The sequence below is a fragment of the Rhineura floridana genome, chromosome 1, assembly GCF_030035675.1.
Source record: "Rhineura floridana isolate rRhiFlo1 chromosome 1, rRhiFlo1.hap2, whole genome shotgun sequence".
Taxonomy (NCBI): Eukaryota; Metazoa; Chordata; class Lepidosauria; order Squamata; family Rhineuridae; genus Rhineura; species Rhineura floridana.
Genome location: NC_084480.1, coordinates 10,565,340 through 10,591,829, shown reverse-complemented (window position 1 = coordinate 10,591,829; position 26,490 = coordinate 10,565,340).

Here is a 26,490-nt window from a genome sequence, read left to right as displayed (position 1 = left end):
ATTACTGCGTCTTGTGGGAGCAAATTCCATAGTTTAACTATGCGCTGAGTAAAGAAGTACTTCCTTTTGTCTGTCCTGAATCTTCCAACATTCAGCTTCTTTGAATGTCCGCGAGTTCTAGTATTATTAGAGAGGGAGAAGAACTTTTCTCTATCCACTTTCTCAATGCCATGCATCATTTTATACACTTCTATCATGTCTCCTCTGACCCGCCTTTTCTCTCAACTAAAAAGCCCCAAATGCTGCAACCTTCCCTCGTAAGGGAGTCGCTCCATCCCCTTGATCATTCTGGTTGCCCTCTTCTGAACCTTTTCCAACTCTATAATATCCTTTTTGAGATGAGGCGACCAGAACTGTACACAGTATTCCAAATGCGGCCGCACCATAGATTTATCACCATAGATGATATCGGCTGTTTTCTTTTCAATACCTTTCCTAATTATCCCTAGCGTGGAATATCCCTAGCATGAATTATCCCTAGCAGCTTATAGGCTTCCCATAGGCAGCTTGTTGGCCACTGTGAGAATAGGATGCTGGACTAGATGGGCCTTTGGGCTGATCCAAAAGCCTCTTACGTTCTTATAATCTCTTGCTTGGTTGACTTCACTCTCTCTCTCTCTTTGACTTTATTGCTTAGCCATAGGCCGTCGCATGTCACACAACATATACAAACATCTTACATAATATTAAAATTATACAGTAAAATAGCTGAAATACAAGACGTTTAAAATGTTTAAAACGTCCTAGTTACCAGTATCACTTAACCAGAACTGCCCCATCAGGCATTTGCCCCCTGTGTAACCCCGGGACGATTTGACTCCTGCTCTGCCGAGAACTTCGCCCGAAGCTTTTGTGCCGCTAGGGCAAAAAGGGCAACCCTGTACGTGACCGATGAATCACTGTCAGAAAGAAGGCGGAAAATAACGTGGGGGACCTGAACCAGACCCTGCCGCGGCAACAAACCGCTCAGAAATTTGGCCCGGGGATGAGAATACAAAGGGCACTCCAAAAGATAGTGAGGCAAGTCTTCAACCACAGGGGCTCCGCAAATACACAGCCGTTGGCCCCAAGGGACCTGCTCGTTGCGACCTGATAATACCGCATTCGGCATCGTTTGAAATCTGAGCGCCGTGTTCTTGCATTCATGGAGCATGTAAGACATAGCCAGGGTCTTTAGCTTTGCCAAGCAGCGGTGTTCTTATTTTGTGTCTGGACTGTATGTCAGACAACGTCCAAAAGACCATTTATTTGCTGGCTCTGTTCATGACAGCCCTGCCATATTATAGGCCCTGAGTGCACTTCCAAGGGAAGGAATGGCTTGTTTTGTTGTTACTTTTGATAAGGCGATACAGTCATTGGTATTTCCTCAACAGATGAGACTATATACGAAGGTGTGTCACCAGCGCCCTTTGACAAAAGAAAGCGAAATTTAGACATTCTTGATTGTCGTCTTCAGGAATTTGATGAAAGGAGCTCAACGCAGCACAGAAATGTGTTGCAGGCAGAAATAAGGAACATAAACAATGACGGTTTGTATTGGCCTCTCTGCCTGCCATAACTTAGAACTTTAATAGCCTCCATTTATCTAAAAGCGGCAGTTTCCTTAAAGTTTACCACAGATATACAGCCACTGCTTGGCCTTAAAAATCACCACGTCAGATTCTTTAGAAAGAACAATAGATGTTGCAGACAGTCAAGTATCTTGGAAAGGAGCAAGGGAGCAAGGAGTGGCTTTCCTTGTATTGCTAAAATCTGCACTAAAACACATTTAACTTAATGACTGGAAGTTACATTCTACCTATCCCCTGAGGCTTAAGCAGAAGAACTGAAATAAATTGGGCAGAGCGATCCAAGCCCCTGATCCACCATGCTGCAAGGGGCATGGATGAAGCAAAGCACCATAAGAACACAGGCAGAGCCAAGCTGGATCAGGCCAAACGCCCATCAAGTCCAGCACTCTGTCCTCACAGCACCCAATCCAGTGCCCATGGGAAGCCCACGAGCAGAACTGGAGCACTACAGCCCGGTCCCCACTTGTGATTCCAAGCAACTGATTCAGAGGCATACTGCCTATGACAGCAGAGGCAGAGCATAGTCATTGTGGCTAGTAGCCCTCCACGTCCCTCTACCCAGCTATGCCCAGCTGTGTTGTGCTCTGATGCTACTGAGCTCCTGACTGAGGACCTGGAAAAGGTTCAGAAAGGGACAAACAAAATGATCGAGAGGAAGGGGTAGATGTTGAGCCCCAGCTTCCCCAGAAGGAGCAGGGAGGGGAGTTAGTCGAGCCCCAGCCTCCCTAGATAGATCAGGGAGAGGAGCAAGAGGTGGATGAGGCTTTCGAGGGCATTGAGGGAGGGGGTGAAGTTGATAGCCCGCCAGTTCCCACAGAGAGTCCCCCTGCCAATGCAGAGCTCGTTCCACCTACCAGTGCCCCAACAGAGCCATTGTGGGAAGACCTTGCACAAGCGCCAACTCCACCCCCCAGGGTTCCCCGCTTGGCACTTCAAATGCTTCCCCGCCAGTGGGTGCCCCACCCCCTGAAGCCAAGCTGGCACCTAGCGAGCCTGTCCTGTCAGATGAGCAGGCGGAGGCTCTTCCCCCCCCCTTACTCTGAGCAAGACATCACAAGAAGCAGGTCGGTCAGAAGGTGAACTTTTGAAGGAGTCAGAGATTAAGGGTGAAGACCTTTCCTGCTTAAGGCAGTGCCCCCCTGACTGGGGTGCTGAGTCAACTTACTCCAGACGCTGCAGACAATGTCTAGGTAGCTTAGTCAGGTTCAGTAGTGAGTCAGCATAGATAGGTCTATGAAGCGCACTGCTCTTGATGTAACCGTTACTCTTATAAAGCAAGAATTAATTCTAGTCTCATCTCTCTTAACGGTGGAAAGACTGCATGGAGTGCCGTGGAGGCTTGTCCAATAGGTCTACTGGAGTAAAAATTTAAAAATCTCAAAACCACACTCCTTCTCATCCCCCCCCCCCACTATTACCTCTGTCCTTTTTAACTTAGAGAGACCTCTGGGGACATTTCTGTCAATCTCCTATTTTCTGGCCAATCAGCTCTCTGCACTGCTCAGGCAATTCTGATCCAAAACTATTGCTATGGCAAAGAGTTCCCTCCCATCCATCTCTAGCCAGAAGAACCATGTGAAAAAAATAGCATATTACTAATGATAGCCCTAGCAGTTTCACCCACCCCTCTTGTTGTCACAAGGATAATCCAGCCAATCAGGAATTGGCATATGGTATGAAAAAAGCGTAAAAGAGAAAAATCAATTCATTTGAAATGTGATGTTGGAAGAGAGCTTTGTGCATACCATGGACTGCAAAAAAAACAAATAATTGGGTGCTAGAACATGTTAAACCAGAACAATCACTAGAAGCTAAAATGATGAAACTGAGGTTATCATACTTTGGACACCTCATGAGAAGACATGATTCAGTAGAAAAGACAATAATGCTGGGGAAAACAGAAGGGAGTAGAAAAAGAGGAAGGCCAAGCAAGAGATGGATTGATTCCATCAAGGAAGCCACAGACCTGAACTTACAAGATCTGAACTGGGTGGTTCATGACAGATGCTCTTGGAGGTCACTGACTGATAGGGTCGCCATACATTGAAATTGACTTGAAGGCACATAACACACACACAATATCTGTAGGTTTGCCTCAGGGCAGACCTAGTAGCCTGAATCATAAATAGATGTTCTCAGTATGCTCTGAGTTGCTTCTTTGAAGGCCACACCTCCTCACAGCCCTTAGCACATTCTGGTAACCAGAGAGTATTTGCTACTTTGAGAAGTTTTGAACTTTTTGTTTAGTATTTGTTTTGTGGGGTGGGGGATGGGGAGAGAGCAAGGAATGGTGGATACAGTGTGAGTCTCTTTCTATAGCAAATATTAATCTATTTAGTATTTTTGGATGCTGTTGTATTGCTTTTAAATTGTATGTTATTCCTGGCTTAATAATAATAACAATAATATGAAGAGAATGTATATAGCCAACATTCTATATTTAGAGGTGAGATGGTACATCTGAACAATGGCAGGCAGCTGTAAAAGGATAAAATTGGACATTTGCTATTGCATTAAATAATTTTGCAAATAACAGAGAGGGGGAGGAGAAGGGGGAGAGCTCAGATGCACTGACCCCAGCCAAGGTGTGGAAGGGGAGAATTTGAATCCTTGCCAATGGATTAATAAAATGTATTTCAAAGTGGGAAATCTAGGATTATTTTTTCCTTGCCTACTATGGCCCTATTGGAATCAGTGGGTCTATAAGGAGTAAGACTGGGGTTTTAAAAGTTCTTTTTTCTTCCCGTCTTTCCTTCATTAAGCAATGACTATTGTCTACTCCAATGAAATTATTTTGAAAAACAGTCTTAAGTCACATTTTCTCTCTCTGTTCTTCCCTCTTCGCTTTGCCTGTGCACTTTTTCTGCAGCTTGAAACCAAAGTCCAGCCCTTTGGCCTGGCAATCTTATCCCTTGGCACATTTTCTTTCTTGATTTAATTGAAGTGTGGGAAGCCAAGGAGACTGTGGTGCAAACCACTGTGCAGATGATTTGTAGATGAAAGACACTAACACCTCTTGGCCCCCTGAAAAATAAGATGAGGGAGACAAAACCCCTGCACTCCACCCATGAAAATATCTTTGAAATTTTCTCTCCCCATTGATAATTTTTCAAACGCAATTTGTTGTCTCATTACTTGATGGACAATGGTCAGGCGGGAAGAGGGGAAGATGTTTTCAGCAAAGCACTAGTATATCCTAGCAAGCCTATTGGTGAACTCTGTCAGCCTGGTAGCAACATTCCACTTTGCATCTCCATTAAATTAGCTCAGCATGGATCACAGACTCCAAAATGTCAACCGTTAAAATTCAGACAGGCTTTTAAAACAGTGCCATATCGACAAAGCTGGAAATACAGGACTGCCTATTGACCATGGCAGTTGGAATATAATCATACTTCAATCAAGGAGACGGACTTTATAGCAGATTGTGATTATCCAGTCAAAAGTGTTTTGAATAAGAATGTATTATCAGAGGTGGGGGAAATTAAGAAGTGATAAATAGAGTGTCACAAACACTATATTGTGCTTGGTGGTTATGAAGATAGTTATTTTAGATGCAGACTCATTTTGGAGGGGGAGGGGGACACTTCAAGCAGGCCTCCCACAGCTGATTGATTTCCTTTGTTTTCCGATGCTAAGTAATATTAGATGAATTATTTATGAAAAATGCATACATGAAATGCTGATCTACAGCTTCAATGTGTTCTTTAAGAGAGGCACTGCACCCACTATCCTGTTCTGCTGGGGGCTTGGGACCTGCTGGGGAAGTGCTGATAGATAACAGAGCATCTCCCATTATAATCCAGGGACAGGGAAGGGCAAGGCTAAGGAAGGCAAAGAGAATAAGGACCCTGGACGGCTCCCAATGGATTCTTATAGCTAAGGTTGGGGAGATGCTGTCTCAGCTTGGAGGCATTTTGAGTTCCTGGGAGAAAGGGGGGAATAGAAAATTAGTAACTAAATGAATAAACTGGCAAGGGTTGAACTTCCAATGGCTTCCGCTTCTTCTCTGAAAGTAAAAAGACTTCCTTCTCAAGTGTATAGCAGGCAGTCCCCCCCCCTTCTCACGCTTACAGGAAAGTCCAGCTGAGGACATCATGGCATTTCCAAGCAAATGAAGGCACCCAGGATGGCTGCAGAGTGCAGACCACTGCACAGAAGATTTGTGGAATGAAAGAAAAGACACTTGCAGCCACTGCTTGGACACCTTGAAAGTAAAGTAAACAGAACAAAAATCCTCCATTGGACCCGTGAGAGGTTCAATGATTTTTTCTCTCCCTTTTCATAACTTTCAAACACAATTTGCTTTTCTCACTGATTGGTGGAGAGTGGTTGAAAAGAAATGCAGAAGAAATGCTCAGCACAGCATTTGCCTGAAGGCCTGTTATGCAGTGACCAAACTCTGATTGGCCTTCACCAAATGGCTCACAGAAGGGAGACCTCTCATCTCTCTGACTCCCTCTGACTACATGAAAGAGCAGTACCGGTCAGAGCACACAGTACTGGACAAGGGCTCTGACTCAATCTATTGCAGCACATTATCAACCCAGCAGCATTGATTGCTTTCTTCCCAGATACCAACCCTAAGTGTGGGATATGATCTCCAGAAATGGAGCTGCCAAGAGAAAGGAGAAGACAATGGACCTATTTGAGTGAGCGTTCTACATGTGTTAAAACAGGTGAGGAAGACCCAAGTCCCACTCCCTCTGACAAAACACTTTTACCCACCTCAGAGCTCTCCATGAGTTTGAGGGTGAAAGGCTGAAGCATGAAGCCTCCTCTACTTGTGGAGATTCCTTGTGCAATTTACACCTCTGGCAGTGAAGACATGTAGAGAGACTCCATGAGCAGAATAGGTGCCCCATTTTGGAATCACTAGAGGGAAGAGTATGGCTGCACTCAGGTCCTGCTTGCAGGCTTCCCATAGGCATCTGATCTCATCCAGCCAGGTTCTTCCAATGTCCTCTTACATGGCTGACTTGCATTTATGGGGAGGGCAACATGCACCCATGCTCTTATGCTTTGCCAAGCAGTGCTCTTGTTACTCTATGTCTGGTGAGTATGTTAGATGTTTTCCAAAAAGACCTTTTATTTGCTGGCTGTGTTTATGAAAGCCATGTCACAACAAAGGCCCTGAGTGCACCCCCAAGAAATCTCTTGATTTATTGTTACTTTGGTGTGTGGTGTAGTGGTTAAGGTGTTGGACTATGACCTGGGAGACCAGGGTTCAAATCCCCATACAGCCATGAAGCTCACTGGGTGACCTTGGGCTAGTCACTGCCTCTCAGCCTCAGAGGAAGGCAATGGTAAACCCCCTCTGAATACTGCTTACCATGAAAACCTTATTCCTAGGGTTGCCATAAGTCGGAATTGACTTGAAGGCAGTCCATCATCATCATCACCACCATCATTATCATCATCATCGTGATAAGGCTGTAAAGTTCAGAAGTTCGACTGCTGCAAGAAAGGAGAGCACTGTTGCATTCATGCCCTGCTGGTCTGAATCCCAGAGACATTTGGTTATCCAGTGTGAGAACAGGACCCTGGAACTGGGCCTTTGTCCTAATTCTGCAGGGCACTCATGTTCTTACCTTCACAAATTCACATTGGACATGTTTGTTTTAACTTGAATGTCCTAATAGGGCTTCAGATGTGAGCTGATGGAAGATGATGAAAACACGTGTTATATGAAAAGACTGATGGAATCAAACAATTTGTTATTTTGTTTTTATTTTGTTTTAATATGTTTTAGTCTTTTGTTTTTAAGATGTTTTAGAGTGTTTTTTAATGTTTTTGTTTGCCTCCCTTTTCTCTTTCTAAGAGGAACGGTGGGATATAAATTTAATAAATAAAAATAATAAATAATAAATAATTTTTGCCAAGAGAAAGATAATCAAACAGGTCAATGTCTGGTCATTTGAAAATCAGACATAAAAATTGATCAGCAGCTGTTTTCCCAAGACACCAAAAATATGAGAGAATGTATTTCTGTTGCCAGAAAATGTGGCATAATTTAGTTGCACTGAATCAGTGCCTTTTAACAGCAACAGCAAGGCAATGAGAATACCCTCATTCCTAAATTCCACCCAAGTCTTCCATAGACTGTTGGACCCATGTAAAGTTAATGCTGATCCATAAAACCCAAAGCTTGCTATGATTTCTAAGGCCACTGGTTTACAAACTGTGTTCCAAGGAACTCTGGGGTTCCCTGTAAGCTGATATCCGGAGTGGAGAACTTCAGGCCCAGAGACCAAACGTGGCCCTCTTTTCCTCATTATCTGGCCCTTGGGACTCTCCTAAGGCCAGACCCACTTCCCTCTTGGCACCTGCTTCCAAGGCTTATGTCTTGATGGAGTGTGTCCTTGAACTCTGATCATGTGTATTGTCTGCCTAGTTGAATGATAGAGAGGGCTGTGTGAGTGTGTATAGAAACTAACATGCTGTACAAAGGCAAAAATTATACTAATTGCTTCACCCACCTGTGCCTATGGCCCTGCCTACAACTAGTGTGTGGCTCCTGGAGGGTTGCCGAGAAAGGAATGCGGTCCTTGGCCTGAAAAAAGAATGTTTACCATCTCTGGCTTATATCATATAAAACAGCCATCTAGCACTGTCTCCATCCCCCCTCCCCCTCCCAATGGAGTGAGGAAAGGGTTAAGCACAAAAGCAGGCTCCTTCTTGATCCTTTCAACATCCCTTTTGACACACACGATGTCATGATGTTTCACATCTGGTTGCGTTAGTTCCATCATCATTTCTCAGGCGGCCTGTTCTGTTTGACACAACATAATATGACACGTCTGAAATAATATGTCAGAATAGAAAAATAAGAAGAGTGGAACTTCTTGACCTTGGCAATGCAGCTGTTCCCCACGGATTTTCAAGAAGACCCATTTCCCCTTCCCAGCCTCCCATCTAAGATTTTTTTTATCATATGAAAGTTAATTCCTGAAAGATTAAATTAAGCAAGGCCTTAAAAAACATTGCCTACAGCAAGCAAAGACACCCACGTCTACATCAATTATTGTGCAATGCAAAAACTATAGCAATGAAATGCTGTCCAAAGATTATTTTCATCCCAGTAGCTTAGATAGATTTTGAAAATGCTACAGCCAACTAAAAATCACTGGCTATGATCCAACACATTTGTGAAGAGAGTTATGCACAAATAGAACTTTTTAACAAACCTGTAGAGAACAGCCGTTTGCCAGAGGAAGAGGAAGAGGGGACCCTGAACACGGCTTCCACTTGCAAACTCTCTCACGATCCAGATGTTAGGGCCAACCATTGAAAACTGATGGACCCACCCCTGCTTTAATGGGTCTATTCATCCCTAGCCATGTTGGCCTCAAATGTTTTCCATTCCCTGCCCCTTTCGTCCTAGATCCCTGAGAGGTAGGTCTAGGGCAGCCTTTCCCAACTAGTGGGCCACCAGATGTTGTTGGACCACAATTCCCATCTTTCCTGACCATTGGCAATGCTGGCTGAGGCTGATGGGAGTTGTGGTCCAACAACATCTGGTGGCCCACTAGTTGGGAAAGGCTGGTCTAGGGGATCCCTCTATATCATCTTGGTGCTTGCAAGAACTCATCAAAGTTGTTACCTATATCTGTAACTTTCCTGAGCAGCCTTGCCAATCTAACTCACTGTTTCCTAAATTCCCTTCCCCTCACAATAATGCCATGAGCTACCCAAGGCAGACAATGTAGAGTTTTATTTATTTATTTATTATTTGATTTATATCCCGCCCTTCCTCCCAGCAGGAGCCCAGGGCAGCAAACAGAAACGCTAAAAACACTTTAAAACATCATAAAAAGACCTTAAAAATACATTAAAACAAAACAAAGTTAAAAAAGCTTTAAAAACATCTTTAAAAAAGGGTTAAAACATATTATTAAAGAAAACATATTAAAAGCAATTCTAACACAGACGCAGACTGAGTTGGCGAAACACCCATCTCCTAGGATTTACAGAGAATTCTGGAAGGAAGAAAAGCAGCCTGCATATAACTGTGAGCAAGGAAGGTACTCTGAAATAAACATCTACATTCCACAACCATAGCCTTAGTCAAAGTCATTATTTCTAAGACTCACCCCCCCAGGAGATTTTGCCAAGAAGGCATTGCTTCCATCTTGCATATCCTAACTTAATCCATACTTAAGGGTGCCTTTTGCACTTTGCTTAATTGTGACACCTAGCAGTAGTCAATCCATCAGGGTGAAGAGGATAGAGAAGAATATATGAAGAGCCTGGCTGCTGGGTCACGCCAAAGGCCCACCTTGTCCAACATCATGTCCTCGCAGTGGCCAACCAAATGCTCATGGGAAGCCCAGAAGCAGAGCCTTGGTGCAACCAGGTGCAACTTCTTGCTAGTGGTTCTCAGCAACTGGCATTCAGAGCTGTACTGCCTCTGACAGTGAAAGGGAGAACCTTGCTATTGTGGTTCATCACCACTGACTAAGCCTTATCCTCCATTCATTTCTCTAATCCACTTCTAAAGCCATCCGAGTTGGTGGCTATTGCAACTCTTCATGGGAGTAAATTCCATAGTTTAATTACGTGCTGTGTGAATTCCTTCCTTTTGTCTCTTCTGATTCTTCCGACATTCAGCTTTGTTGGATGTCCCTGAGTTCTAGTGTTATGAGAGAGAGAAGCAAGCCTATTCCATCACCTCCGATGAGAGACCAGAACTTTGCCATTCCCTCAACTTTCACCTAGCAGAAGCCATTCCATCAGGCTTATCTGAACTGTTTCCATCCCAGCTGGTCATTGTAAGAACTGTAATTTTATGAACTGGGGCCTGGGCTTGCTTTTTATTCCTCCTCCCTACCCATCCTTTATTCCTTGTGTGTCATGCACTTTATTTTGTAAGCCTTATGGCAGGGATTCCTTTGCTACTTGCTTTTTTTTTTTAAGCCACTTTGGGAAAAACACTGGAAATAAGAGTAACAACAAGGCATCCCTTGGTTTCTAGGAAGCGGCGGAAGAGAATGGAACAAACATATCAGATTTATTAACGGGTTAGCCAGCCCACTGTATGAAATTACACTGACATCCTCTTATTCAATCAAGAAAAACAATGTCCTTTCCCATTCACGTAATCATATTGATTTTCCCCCTCATCTCTTTTATGAGGAGCTGTCTCTTCTGTCCAATTGCAGCCTGGAGTATTACTCATCTCGAGTAGCTACAGAGCTTAATCTTTTGGAATGGACCCAAATCATATAAAACAAATCCACTTTATTCATCTACACCACCAGATTGCTTTGTAGCCTCTTGAACTGCAAATATCTGCAACTTGGGTGGGTGGGGGAAATATTCCTTTGAAATGCAACCTGGAGCCTCACACCTGTGGTCGCAGAACAAGGCCAATCAATGGACCCAGTTCTGACCTGAGCATTTGGGCAGACTGTAGGACTATAGACTATAGGGAGCCAGTTTAATTTAGGCCGGTCTAACTTACACTTGCACTTTCTAGAAACCATTGAAGACTTTTTTTTTACATCTTTGACAGAGAACAGGTCTCTGCCATGAGTGTCTACTTTGTGTTGTGTTTCCCCCCCTTCTTTTGAATGTAATGTATACAAACAGTAACGTGCATAAAATGCTTGTATTCATAATAAACATCATATAGAAATGTGTTATATGCAAAAGCGTGTATATTGGTCAAAACTGCATACAAAAATGGGCATATTCAGAGAAATTTGCATTACAATGCTGATGAATTTTCCTGATTTTTTTTTTTAAATAAACTGCTGTGGAAATGTGAAGAACTGGTTGAAAAAAATGAATCTGAAATAAGCAGATTTGACCATCCCTAGATCGACCCTCCCTATTCCCCATAATCCTGGTCCTGATTCGCCCATCCAGTGGCTGTGAAAATGCAGTGTGCCATAGGAAACATTGTTCAAACATGTAAAAGCTCAGCAACAGAAATATGTCCTAAGACATTCCTGCCGTCACCCTAAGGCTTCTAGAAATAGGAGGCCAAGGGTGAGGAACCTTCAGCCCACAAGCCAGTATTGGCCCATCAGAGGGTCCCCTTTGGCTTGTAAGACTATTTTCTCCAAACCATGCCCACTAGCTGACATCACTCATGGCATCAGCTGATGGTGGGAGGGTGGAGTTAAATCCTACATTGGCTGCATGTGCCTGTTCCCAGCAGCGAAATATATATTTAATCACAGCAGCAGGATTTAATTGCTTTACATCCTGCTTGGTTTGGCAGGATTCCATAAAACCTGAATCAGGAAGGGTTTTGCAACCAAATCTCTTGCTAAAATGAAGGGTTTTTTTCCTCTTCCATTTTACAAGGGCTTTCGATGCGAACCCCTTTCAGCTTTCATTGTGATGTCAAGTGACTGAGAGGTGGGCAGCCCCAATCCTGATAATGATCTGGTCCATGGAGCCTAAAGAGTTTCCTACTCCTGCGGCAGACCATCAGGCTGTAGCAGAGGAGAGAATAGAAGGGATGTTGTGCGTCTCCATTGGCACAGCTGAGAGACCAGCAACTGTTGCTTCTTCCTCTCCTTCAACTTCTCTAGCCCAGATAGTCTTTAGAAGAACTTGCTCCTTAGGTTTCTTATTTCCTCCTCCCACCCAATCCATTTTCCTTTTGTGTCATCTCTTTTTAGACTGTAAGCATGAGGGCCATGCTTTATATCTTTTATATTGATCTATAAAAGCCACTTTACTACAGTAAAAAAAAATCCTTTAAATAAGTAAACTGATGCCTACGCTGCACCACAGATTACAGATAAAGACTCAATTCATACTGAAAACAACAGCAGCAGCAGCTCCATACTCCAAAAAAGAAAATTGGGGAGAGTGTTTCAATCTTCTTGATATGCTAGTTTTCCATGCAAAGAGATTCTTGGATTAGTTGATGGATGATCAGCCATATGACCCCCCACACACTGTAGGGTTACAAATCAGACACAGTGTTGCTATCTCAGTGAGAACTAGGCCTTTGCACTAAGGAGAAGAGTTCTAGCTTAGACTTCCCCCCTGAAATGCTAGCTTTCTCTGTGTAAGGACTTTTAAGGGGGAAGGTCTGGAGGAATTCCTTTGGAGCGTGTCTGTGTAGAGGAATTGAATGTGAAGCAAGCATCTAAGCTGATGTTGGTGCCAGGACTGCATTAATATAGAGCCATTTTGGGACTTCAGAGCCAACATGACAGTCATAGTCTTGTCTCATCACATTACTGGTTGGAGTATGCCTGCTGTGAAGAGTTAAAAAATAAAGCAAAAATTATTTTGTTGGGAGGGTTATGGAGCCACCAAGGCTTATATTCTAAGCCAAGGAATTTGAACATGGGCGACATCATTAGTTGAAAAACTCATTGATCTCAAATGATGTACCCTGAGTGAATCAGCTTCACTTCTTTTCATTTGCTGTGGTCTTCCATATCTGTGACTCTCCTCTCCTTGTACATCAGATTACCATCAAAAAGGAATTATTTCCTGCAACAGAAAAAATCTGGCGTAACACCAACTCCTACCCTGCTTGGCACAAGAAGCCAAGGAGATGTGTGACAGAATAAAGATGGAAGACTGTTATTAGTGTGGATATAAGATTGAAAGTCTGAGTTTTGCCACCAAAAGAGGGCACAAATTAATATATGTTTGAAAGAAAAGTCTGACACAGTGAAGGGAGCAGCCTCCTTTTCTCCTTTTTTTTTTTTTTTGAAGAAGAGGTAGACATTGCATGATTTGCTATGAACTAGTGCACAGAAGATTAATCTCTGTCCATCTATCAGGAAGACGGATGGCTCACTGTGGCTTGCTCATAGTGGCTCCTTTTTCATCCAAAGCATTGTCTTTGTGATGTGCATTTTATAGCTTTACAACCTTCCAAGGTTAGTCCATTTATGGCAGATAATAATTTGACATTTCTACCACTGGAGCTTGGAGGTTTATCCACACTCCTCCCCAAATCCCTGAGCTGGTCACTCAGAAAAATCCAAATGACCTAAAGCATGGGCTGGGTCCCTTTTGATACTCTCTGTAAGAGCTCTTCCAGCCTGTGTGACTAGTATTCATAAGCATTGTGCCTCTGACAGTGGACAAAGAGCAAAGCCATCAGGGTTAGTAGCAATCAGAAGGGAGCGACTGGGAGACTTTAGGGGGTTGAAAGACGCAAGGGGAAGAAAGGGAACAGGTCTCCCCAAGAAAGAGAGACCAGCTTTAGCTTGAAAGCAGAAGAAAGGGGGAGGGGGAGGGCTCAGCCAGGTGATGGACTAGCCAGAGAGGAAGGGGGTTAATAGTTGTCCTTATTTCTGGGAGGGTAGAGTTTGGTATGGTGGAGACGAGTGCACCTCTTTAGCAGTCAACATTAATAAAGAAAGGGGAGGAGGAAGGGGTCACAGGAAATTTTCTGAGCAGGAAAATGAGGTCTTTTTCATACCCAAAAGATTCCTAGTTGCTCGGGGAGGGGGAAGCATTGCCTTTTATGCTCAAGTTGGGCTTCAAAATTAATATAAATGCAAAGATTACAAAGCCTGTACTTCTGAAGGTGATTGGGTGCTAAAACCGTTTAAATGGTAAAGCAGAAGAGTTTTTATTCTTCTGTCCTGGTAAGTGAAGGGAAAGAGATTAACATATTCTTTGGGGGGGGTTCCCTGGGTGGAGTCTCAGTCCATTGAAACTTTTGATTAGTTATTGTTGGAAGGGGGAGAAGGAAGGACTGACATTTTAGATGATCATCTCTTGGCTTAACACTTCCAGAAGGAGTCTGGCACTCTTTACATTTACTTTAAATTTACAAGTGATAAGGGGGGGGGATAGCAAAGGTATATAGGGAAGGAGACTGCAATCAATGGATTTAGGCAATAGGTGTTACAACTAGTAGGATAGTGGCAAATTATTTTGTTTTTGTCCTGAATCGTCCAACATTCAGCTTCATTGGATGCCCATGAGTTCTAGTGTTATGAGAGCAGTAGAACAATGGCAAATTCAGAAGTGCAGGGTCCCTTTGTTATAGTCACAGACACACAGTTCAGTTCTCCACATTTCCAGATCAGTTTGTGGTTTCCCCCCCAAAAAAGTTCTCATGAAAATTCATCAGCATTGTAGTGTGAATTCCTCCTAATGAGCACATTTTTGCAAAGCTATTCCCTTAATATAATATGTTTTTGGACTCTAGCATATGCCTTTTTGTAATGTTACTTAACTGGAGAACTGGAGTGCAAAAGTCAGAGAACTGTGAATTTCAAAGGATGGCTGTGTTTTGGTTTAGGTCTTGTTTCTGCAAACATGAATTAGGTAGGTTCACCTTTAAATGGAAACTGATTTCAATTTCTCCCCCATATCTATGTGATACAAAGTAGCAGAACAGAATATTTTAAGTGGTACACATTAAAGGGCACCCCATGTGAATAGACACATAAGGGCAATGTGTAACTGACACCTCTTGCTAAAATACCAAAACGTGTGGAATACAGTTTTTTATTTATCATCTGGCATGATGTTGAAACAATTGGGATGCTCTTAAAAGTATACATGGCATGGTGAAAGTAGGCAGAGAAATGTTCTTCTCCCTCTGTCATAACAGTAGAATTTGGGGACATCCAATGAAGCTGAATGTTGGAAGATTCAGGTCAGAGAAAAGAAAGTGCGTTCTCTGCCTGTTCATGGAGAAGGTTTAGAATTCTGAAGCACAGAAAAAATGAGGTTTTTTTAAAAAAAATGTAAGGTTTGTTATACTAGATACAAGTGGGTAACATTAGGCAGGCTTGGGCTGGCAGCACCATGGAGGTAATATGCACATAAGGACATGACATTTAGGGACATGCCATAGAGGGGATTAACCCTGCCAAATTTCAGGTGGGTAGCTCCATGAGATTTTTTGCTAACTACCTTTAAAGTTTGCTTTTTCCAAACAAAAGAAAATCGTTTTTTTTAAAAAAAACAAAGATAGTGAGTGCTCAATCATGTCATACTCCTGTGTTTCCCCTGTTCCTTCCTTCAATATTTTTTTTTTGGGGGGGGGGATGAGGTTTTTTAAAAATTAGGTTTGCGACACTAGACACAGGTAGGTAGCTTCAGGCATGCACAGGCTGGCACCACCATGGAGATAATATGCATATAGGGACATGAAATTGGGGAACACGGTAGCTCCTATACAAGGGATTTACCCTGTCAAATTTCAGGTAACTCCAGGAGTTTTCATGCTAGTCACCTTTATAATTTGCTTTAAAAAAAAAAAGACCCTGTCATATAGGGGGCAGATTGCCAACAGCAGTAGCGAGGGAGGGAAAAATAAAAATACAATTTAACATTAACAATATTCACTGTGGTTAGCAATTGGAAATAATGATAAGAGCAGCAGCAGCAGCAGCAGCAACAACAACAATAAATCTCAGAATGCTGGCTTATACAACCACAAGACTTGGCTGGTTGGCTAACCATAACCATAATCATAACGTGTAATGGCAAGCTGGATGTTTCTTATTGTTTCTGGGCAGCAACTGGAAAATAACTCTACTACTACTACTACTACTACTACTACTACTACTACTACTCGGTGCAGGGTCTCCTGCTCAACAACAGCTGCCGCCGCCGTGTCCTCCTCCTCCTCTTGCTCCAAGCAAGGCCCAGCTACCACAGCCCCCTCCAACATAAACCATCACCAGCAGAAGCCTGGGGAGCAGCAGGTGAATGAGCCCGAGGACATGGAGAGGAAGACAACATTGATACAGCAAACAGCTTCACTGCAACAAATGCCTGTCGCCCTTCTGCCTCTCGGGAGCTGCCGTCCCCACTAACACCACCTCCTCTTTCTTGGTGGTGCTGATAATAATGTTATTTGTTGTTTAATGTTATTTGTTATTATAATGTTATTTGTTATTTAATTTAATTTTTGTAAATTGTATTGCTCTTGTTGTATTTTTATACTGTATTTTTATACCTGTGTTTATTTTTCTTTGTTTTATATCCCGCCCTTCCTCCCAGCAGGAGCCCAGGGTGGCAAATAAAAAAAGAACTTTTTTTTTAAAAAAAATGTAAATAAGGATGGGACTGGGATTGATTGGGAAAGAACAGGTGCAGAATAGCACCAAGAGGCAGCTCTTGAGGTCAGAGATTTCTGCACTGAACTTCTCCATGCTGCCTGTTGTCGTGCTGCAGACAGGAGGAGGTGCACCTGCCGTGATCCCAGTCCCTGATCGATATGAACGAAAGCAAAACAAAGTCAAGGTGGCTGGTAAATAAAAGAGCCGGCTGCGGTCGTTTTACAGCAGCGTCGCAAAGAAGAAGAGTGGGGAAGGAAGAAATATCTGGCTTATTTCATCTGCTCCCGAATGACGATACAGAGGACAACTTTTACAGCATTGATACTTCAGCTGTGGACGAGGGTGAGGTCGAGGGTGTACCTTTTTGGACCAGTCTGGACCGGGCAGGTGGATGGTGCCTGCTGCTGGGTTGGTGGGCTGTGTTGCGCCTCTGCTCCCCTTGCTCCCTTTGCGACTCCCGCTGTTCTTTTTTTTTTTGGACGTCTGTGGGGTTTGCCGCCCAGCTTCCGTTGTCGTTTGCTGTCGTCTCTCTCGGTGCTGCGGGGCACGAAGAGAAGGTGGCTGTGTGTGTGTCGCTGCCCTTGCATCCTTTTTGCGGCTTGCCGGCTATGCTTTTTCTGATCTGCCGAGGCGCGCTGCGGGGAGACCCTAGGACGACGGAGACGCTGCCGCTGTCACTGTGTTGCTGGAGGATAAAGCTGTGCGATTTATCTGGGATTGTATTGCTGCTTTCTCGGAACTGTTTACTATCAATATTTCCCTGGTCGGGCTGCTGTAGTCTGGATGGTGTGGTGCTTCGCAGGAATGAGCCCTGGCCGCCCGCCAGCCTTGGCTAATCTTCCCCACCTGCTTGTCGGGAAGGGATATCATTATCATCTGAGGAGGAAGAGCCGTGACTGTTGCTGGTTGTCGTTGCTGTTGTTCTCTGGCTGTTAACATCGCCCTAACTCTTATCTTTGGGAGCAGAGTCATTAATTAGGGTTCTGTCAGTGTGTGTTTACAGCTTGTTTCTGTGCGAGTGTGGTGGTGTGAGTGTGTGATGAGAGTGTATGTGTATGAGAACTGCATATACGTTTAAGGTTTTACATTATGTGCCTGGGTGAGAGGTTTCAGGGTTGTGTGGGGAGATCTGAGGGGGCCCCAATTGCCGTGGTGACAGGCAGAGGGAGATATGGCGTTGTGAGGAAGTCTGGCCAGGTAAGGGGAACTCGGCCCAGGCAGCTAACGACTGTGCCTTGTTCCGGTCTTCCAGGAACCCATGGGTTTTATGGTTGTCCTATCGGCCAGCTCTCAGATTTTCAGATGCTGCTCTTAAATGCCAGATCAGTTCAAAATAAGATCTCCCTCATCCACGATTTAATTGTGGATGAGGGATCTGATCTGACATGCATTACCGAGACCTGGGTGGGTGAGCAGGGAGGAGTTGGCCTCTCCCAGCTGTGCCCACCGGGGTATTTGGTTCAGCATCATGGTAGATCTGAGGGTCGGGGAGGGGGGGTGGCTGTGGTCTATAGGAGTTCCATCTCCCTCTCCAAGCACCCTGTCCAAGTGGCTACTGGCTTGGAGTGCTTGCATCTTGTGTTGGGTCAACGTGACAGATTGGGGATTCTGTTGGTGTACCGCCCACCCAGCTGCCCAACGGACTCCCTAACTGAGCTGACGGAGGTGGTCTCGGATGTACTGTTGAGATCCCCTAGACTTTTGGTGCCATGGGATGTCAACATTCATGTTGAAACCACCTTGTCTGGGGCGGCTCAGGACTTCATGGCCTCCATGACAACCATGGGGCTGTCTCAATATGCTGTTGGCCCAACACCTATAGCGGGACACACTCTAGACTTAATTTTTGCCACTGGACTGGGAGATGGTGATCTGAATGTAGGGAATTTTACATCGGTCCCTTTGTCATGGACAGATCACCGCTTGTTGATGTTTAGACTTACAGCGACCTCTTCCCTCTGCAGGGGTGGGGGACCCATTAAGATGGTCCACCCCCAGAGACTAATGATAATGTGCGTAAGTAAGTGCCTTTCCCCCCTTCTTTTTTCATTTTGGCTGGCTATCCTGTTTGCACTCCTATAATTGGTGAGGTGGACAAGGAAGCTTCGGCAGTAAGAACGCCAAGTGTAAAAATGTCACAGGAAAAAGAGGAAAAGAGCGTGACTTACTGCCTGCTACCGGGCCAATGTTGTGGGGTCCGGTGGGGGGTGTGGCTCCCTCTCTGGCTTTCTGGCTCCCTCTTTGGCTCGTGCCTTCTGTTGCCACCACTCCCGGCCATTCCCTATTGCAGCTTGTGTCTCCTGCCGCCGTTGTTGTGGCCTGGGCTCCCCGCCGTGACCTGTGTTTTTTTGCCGTGGTCTGTGCTTCTTGGCTGCTGCCGTTCTCGCCGCGGCCTGCGCTTCCTGCGCTCCTGACGCGGCCTGGGCTTTTCGTCGTTGCCGTTGCCGCCGCTGTGGCCGCGGTTTTTGCCATGGCCCGTGCCTCCTTGCCGCCGCCGCGGCTTGTGCTCCTGCCATGGCTTGTGCTTCCATCGCCGCCGCTGTGGCTTGTGCTCCCCGCCGCTGTTGGATTGCCCTTTGGGCTTTGGAACGCCTCCTGCTTGGGGGGGGCTGCCGGCGGTGGGTGTGGTGCGGTGAAGCCGAGTCAGGGTTCAGGTGTCTCGTACTGCCTGCTTTGTCTTTGGTGCCTTCATCGGTGATGGTACGGCGCGGTGCGCCCCCCATTGCCCGCAGAGGTGGAGCAAGAGACAAGAAGAAGAACAAGACCCATGAAGAGGGGCAGTTGACGAGGCGCTCGGCCGTTTTGGCCCCGACTAAGAGACAGAGCTATTGGTCGTGTGAGAGAGATGGTGGGGAGCAGAGAGAGCGGCTGCGCAGGACGGGGAGAGTTGTCGTGGAGACCCAGGAGCGACGAGGGGCAAGAGGACAAAGGCCTTTTGGCTGTAGGCAAACCAACGCCGCCTTGGGGAGCAGGAAAGGCGCGGACAATTTAAATATTTTTATTGGGGGTGGGGGGCCTGCCTGATCGGCAGACAGGGGGGAGGGCATGTGTAGACCAGAGGGGGATGCTGAGAGAGGAGTGGGGAGCCATGATATTAAAAGGCTAGGCGGCAGATCCTGGAAGGATAAGGGTGGCAGGCCACGCCGATTTAGGGGAACAAGGGATAGATGCGTTATACCCTTCCCTTGTTCCGGGCCTGTCCACAACCAGAAGATAACTGGGGGATGCAGTACTCCATCCAACCTTCGACTGCTGTTATGTAACGCCAGGTCTGTGGTACAGAAGACATCTCTCATCCATGATATGATTCTGGATGAGAATGCAGACCTGGTGTGTATTACGGAGACCTGGCTGGACGAGGCCTCAGCTCTCATACTTGAGGCCATGTGTCCAGCCGGTTTCTGATACGCGCAGCAGCCGAGGATTGGTAGGTGGGGAGGAGGTGTGGTGGTTATCTATCGGAAGTCTTTGATTTTCACCAGACCCCCGCTCCACGAGACCAAGTTTGTTGATTGCATGTACTGGAGGTTGGGCCCAAAGGGCAGTTTAGGGATCCTGCTTGTGTACCGCCCGCCCCGCTGCACAGCAGACTCCCTGACTGAGGTGCTCGAGGTGGTCTTGGCTGTGCGGGTGCTCTCCCCCAACCTATTGGTTTTGGGGGACTTCAATGTGCATGCTGAGACCGCTCTCATGGGAGCCCCTCGGGATTTCATTGAAACCATGACTTCTTGGGAACTGCACCTTAGTAATACAGGACCCACCCATGTAGCTGGTCATGCTATTGACCTTGTGTTCATCTTGGGAGGGGAAGGGAGTGCTCTGAAAATAGGGGTGGTTTCTTCTAACCCCGTGTCATGGTCAGATCACTATCTGGTGAATATAGACCTCTCAATGCCGCACACCCTCCGCAGGGAGCAAGGACCCATTAGGATGGTCCGCCCCAGACGCCTGATGGAATCTAAGGGATTCATGAATGCGCTGGGGGAATTGGAGCTGACTGAAGGACACCCGGTCGAAACCCTGGTGGCGGAGTGGAACAGGGAGATCACTAGGGCAGTAGACCGGGTGGCCCCGAAACGTCCTCTCCCCCTGAATAGAACTCAGACAGCACCCTGGTATACACCACGGTTGCGGGGTCTGAGACAGGAGGTGAGACGATTACAGCGCCGGTGGCGGAAATCTTGCACCGATGACGATTGGACACTGGTTAGAGCAGCAATAGCTGCCTACCAGGTGGCAACAAAGGCAGCGAAAAGGGAATTTTTTGCTGCCTCTATTGCATCGGCAGAGTGCTGTCCCAGGAGGTTGTTCCAAGTGGTCTGAAGCCTGGTCGGTCCAGTTGCCCAGGAACCCATGGAGCACTCTAAAGCCTCCTGCGACATATTTGCTAAACACTTTGCCGATAAAATCGAGCGCCTGAAGAGCAAGATTCCATATGCCGTGGATACAGGAAGTGGGCCAGAGTCGGCCAGTTGCATTCCGGTCCAGTGGGATCGGTTTCAGCCTCTCCTCGCTGAGGAAGTGGACAAGATGCTCTCTACTGTGAAGCCGACCACCTGTCTGCTTGATCCTTGCCATTCGTGGCTCATTATGAGCTGCAAACAAAGACTGGGCGAAGGGATAAAGGCAGTGGTAAGTGCATCCTTGGAAGAGGGTGCCATACCATTAGCCCTCAAGGAGGCAGTGATAAAGCCCATTTTTAAAAAGCCCTCCTTGGATCCCCAAGAGTTGAACAACTTTTGCCCAGTCTCTAATTTACCATTCTTGGGCAAGGTGATAGAGCGAGTGGTGGCCAAACAGCTACAGACACACTTGGATGAAGCCGATTATTTAGATCCATTCCAATCGGGCTTCAGGACTGGACACGGAACTGAAACAGCCTTGGTCGCGCTGGTAGATGATATGAGGCGGGCGTTGGATAGGGGAGAATATACATTCCTCATCCTCCTGGATCTCTCAGCGGCTTTTGATACCGTCGACCACGGTATCTTGTTAAATCGCCTAGAGGGATTGGGAATAGGGGGCACTGTTTTACGGTGGTTCCATTCCTATCTCTCAGCCAGGTACCAACGGGTGGCATTGGGGGATGAGGTTTCAGACCCTTGGCCTCTTAATTGTGGAGTACCACAGGGTTCTATCCTCTCCCCCATGCTATTTAACATCTACGTGAAGCCGCTGGGAGCCATCATCAGGAGTTTTGGGCTGCAGTGTCACCAATATGCGGATGACACTCAGCTCTATCTCTCATTTAAGTCCTCACCAGAGTTGGCTGCGCAGACCATGTCCAAGTGCCTGGAGTCCGTAAGTGGACAGATAGGCGAGAACAGGCTGAAGCTAAACCCCGACAAGACTGAGGTGTTGCTTGTGGGTGACAGGAGAAGGTTGGGAGACATCGACTTGCTGCTTAATGGGGTGAGATTACCCCTCAAGGACCAGGTCCGCAGCCTTGGGGTCATTCTTGACTCCCAGTTGTCCATGGAGGCTCAGGTTTCAGTGGTGATCTGGGCGGCTTGGTATCAACTACACCTGATACAGAGGCTGCGGCCCTACCTTCCTTTGCATCTGCTCCCATGAGTGATACATGCCCTGGTCTCCTCTCGCTTAGACTACTGTAATGCGCTCTACGTGGGGTTACCCTTGAAAACGGCCCGGAAATTGCAGCTGGTACAGAATGCGGCGGCACGCTTGATTAAGCATAGCCGTCGCTGGGATCACATCACCCCAGTGTTAGTAGATCTGCACTGGTTACCAGTGGTTTACCGGGCCCAATTCAAGGTGTTCGTACTGACCTTTAAAACCCTATACGGTTTTGGCCCAGTTATCTGAAGGACCGCCTCCAGTATCACCAATCAGGCCGCCTTACAAGATCAGCCACACAGGACCTCCTCGCGGTCCCACCGGTCAAAACAGCTAGGCTGGTGCGGACCAGGGAGAGGGCGTTCTCGGTTATGGCCCCCACCCTCTGGAATTCTCTCCCTTATGATTTTCGACATGCCTCCTCCCTGGTGGGTTTTCGCCGAGCTCTTAAGACCTGGCTATTCAGGTAGGCCTATACGAATTTTGGGATAGCTTAGCTTGATGTATTACTTGATATTTTTTTAATTTAGTTTTAATTGATAATTGTGTTTTGGATTGTTATTGTATTTTATCTTGGTGCTGTAAGTCGCCTAGAGTGTCCGTTAATTCGGACAGATAGGCGACTAACAAATAAAATTTTATTATTATTATTATTATTATTATTATTATTATTATTATTATTATTATTATTATTATTATTATTATTCCTGAGGATTTTCAAAAGGCTCTGGGGAGTTTTTCGGCTGATAAGGCTGGCGCTCCTGTCGAAGCCCTGGTGGAACTGTGGAATGCAGAAATGACCCGGGCAGTTTATTTATTTATTTATTTATTTATTTATTAAATTTATATACCGCCCGACTAGCAATAGCTCTCTGGGCGGTGAACATAAAATAGCATAAAAATACAATGAATAACAAAATAATACTAAAATACAATTATCAATCCAATACAATAAACATTTTAAAAAGTAAATCAGTGTAACTTAAAATGCTTCAGAGAATAGGCGCCGGAAGGAGAGCAGAGTCGGCGCCAGGCGTACTTCCTCGGGGAGACTGTTCCATAGTTCGGGGGCCACCACTGAGAAGGCCCTAGATCTTGTCATCACCCTCCGGGCCTCCCTGTGAGTTGGACACGATCGCTCCTGTGCGCCCTCTTCGGTGTAGAGCTTGTGCAGCTCCATGGTATACTTTGGAGCTGAGAGCGATGAAACAGCATAGGAGACGGCTTGAGTGCAGATGGAGGCAAACTCCTGATGGATGCAATGATGCACTGGTGAGTGCCTACACTAAGCTGTATTTAGAGGCAGTGAGGGCAGCAAAGAAGCAACATTTTGCTGCCACCATTAAATCATCGGTCTGCCGTCCAGCGGAGCTTTTTAAAATAGTCCGAGGGCTATTACATTCTGGCCCTATGGACATGGTGGAGTCATCGCAGGATGCGCTGTAATGAATTTGCTAGGCACTTCCAGGAGAAAATCTCTTGCATCCGCCAGGACTTGGAATCCAATGTTGTAGCAGTTGAATCGAATGAGGTGTCCAGCACACAGTCTTGTCCTAATTCTTTGGATGAGTTTCAGCTGGTACAGCTTGAGGATGTTGACAAGGTGCTTGGACTGGTGCGTGCGACCACTTCTAAGTTGGATCCTTGCCCTTCTTGGCTAATAAAAGCTAGCAGGAATGAAACAGCCGGCTGGGCCAGGGCAGTGATTAACGCTTCATTGCGGGAGGGAGTGGTCCCTGGTCTCCTGAAAGAGGCGATAGTAAGACCACTTCTGAAGAAAACGTCCCTGGACCCAGAAAATCTTAACAACTATAGGCCGGTAGCTAACATGCCATTCCTGGGCAAGGTCCTGGAACGAGTGGTTGCCAACCAGCTCCAGACACTCTTGGATGACACCGATTATCTGGATCCATTTCAGTCGGGTTTTAGACCCAGTTTTGGCACAGAGACAGCCTTGGTCGCCCTGTATGATGACCTTTGTCGGGAGACAGACAGAGGGAGTGTGACCCTGCTGATCCTCCTTGATCTCTCAGCGGCTTTTGACACCATCGACCATGGTATCCTTCTGGGACGACTCACTGATTTGGGAGTGGGTGGTACTGTGTGGCAATGGTTCTGCTCCTACCTGGTGGGTCGTCTCCAGAGGATAGTGCTTGGGGAGCATTGCTCGGCACCCTGGGATCTCCAGTATGGAGTCCCGCAGGGGTCAGTTCTGTCCCCCATGCTTTTTAATATCTATATGAAGCCGCTGGGTGTGGTCATCAGGAGTTTTGTAGTGCGTTGCCATCAGTACGCTGATGACACGCAGCTCTACTTCTCCTTTTCATCTTCTTCAGGTGAGTCTGTTGACGTGCTGAACCGATGTCTAGCTGCGACAATGGACTGGATGAGAGCTAACAAACTGAGGCTTAATCCAGACAAGACTGAGATGCTGCTGGTGGGTGGTTCTCCTGACAGGATGGTGGATGTTCGACCTGTTCTGGATGGGGTTGCACTCCCCCTGAAGGAACAGGTTCGTAGCTTGGGAGTTCTTTTAGATCCATCTTTTAGATCTTCTCCCTCTCTCATAATACTAGAACTCGTGGACATTCAAAGAAGCTGAATGTTGGAAGATTCAGGACAGACAAAAGGAAGTACTTCTTTACTCAGCGCATAGTTAAACTATGGAATTTGCTCCCACAAGATCCAGTAATGGCCACCAGCTTGGATGGCTTTAAAAGAAGATTAGACAAATTCATGGAGGACAGGGCTATCAATGGCTACTAGCTGTGATGGCTGTGCTCTGCCACCCTAGTCAGAGGCAGCATGCTTCTGAAAACCAGTTGCCGGAAGCCTCAGGAGGGGAGAGTGTTCTTGCACTCGGGTCCTGCTTGCGGGCTTCCCCCAGGCACCTGGTTGGCCACTGTGAGAACAGGATGCTGGACTAGATGGGCCACTGGCCTGATCCAGCAGGCTCTTCTTATGTTCTTATGTTCTTATCCCTGTCACTCGAGGCTCAGATAGCCTCGGTGGCACGGGGTGCTTTTTACCAACTTTGGCTGGTGGCCCAGCTACGCCCCTATCTAGACAGAGAGAACCTCGCTTCAGTAGTTCATGTGCTGGTAACCTCAAAATTAGATTACTGCAATGCACTCTATGTGGTGCTGCCTATGAAGACGGTTCGGAAATTGCAGCTTGTGCAGAATGCAGCGGCCAGACTGCTAACGGGGACCAGACGGTTCGACCATATAATACCCATTCTAGCCCGCCTGCACTGGCTGCCTATCTGTTTCCGGGCCCGGTTCAAAGTGCTGGTCTTGACCTACAAAGCCCTATACGGCACAGGACCACAATACCTGTTGGAACGCCTCCCCCGTTATGAACCTGCCCGTACACTACGCTCATCATCAAAGACCGTCCTCCGAGTTCCTACTCATAGGGAAGCTCAGAGGGTGGCAACGCGGAAAAGGGCTTTTTCTGTGGTGGCCCCCGAACTGTGGAACGATCTCCCAGAGGAGATACGCCTGGCGCCATCGTTACTATCTTTCCGGCGCCAGGTTAAAACTCTTCTCTTCACCCAGGCTTTTCAACATGTTTAATATACGCTGATATTGTTTTAATTTTTAACATTTAAAACTTTTAATGTGTTTTATATTGTTACACGTTTATTGTATTTTTGATGTTTCTTGTCTTGTGAACCGCCCAGAGAGCTTCGGCTATGGGGCGGTCTATAAGTTTAATGAAATAAATAATAAGTTTAATGAAATAAACAGAAAACATATACAAGCTGATCAAATGCCACCCAACCCTCCAAAAACATTTGTAAGAGATAGAACGTATCAAATATTTCTGCATTTTAAGACTTCACCCCTTCCAAGAACTGTGATTGGAGAGTGCTGGGTGGCATGATAGTATTCTATCCTTCCTCCTGCTCTCCACCCTGGAGTTTTTCTTTATGGTGTTCTAATTGGTCCATTTCAGAGACACCCTGTCTGTGCTCATGACAGACTGTTTTGAGCTACAGATCTGTACAAATCTCTCCAAATCGATTTGGGACTAGCCAATCTGCTCTATAGAGATTTGTAGCTGCTTCAACCCAGTCTGGATAGGATACGTATAGGTCTGAATTGGCCCTATTTGGTTTTTTATTTGTGATTTATACAATGTAGTGCACAGCCCTGGTTCTTAACTGGCAGTTTTACACACTATTGAAGTATCAGAGCCATGAATTAAGAAGTCTCTGAGTCAAATCACGCCATTGCAAAACCTCATTCGATGCCTTCTTAAGCAAGCTACCATTTGCTCAGCTTCTACAAGGTGTGACAGAAGGCTAATGATAACTTGAGGAGCAG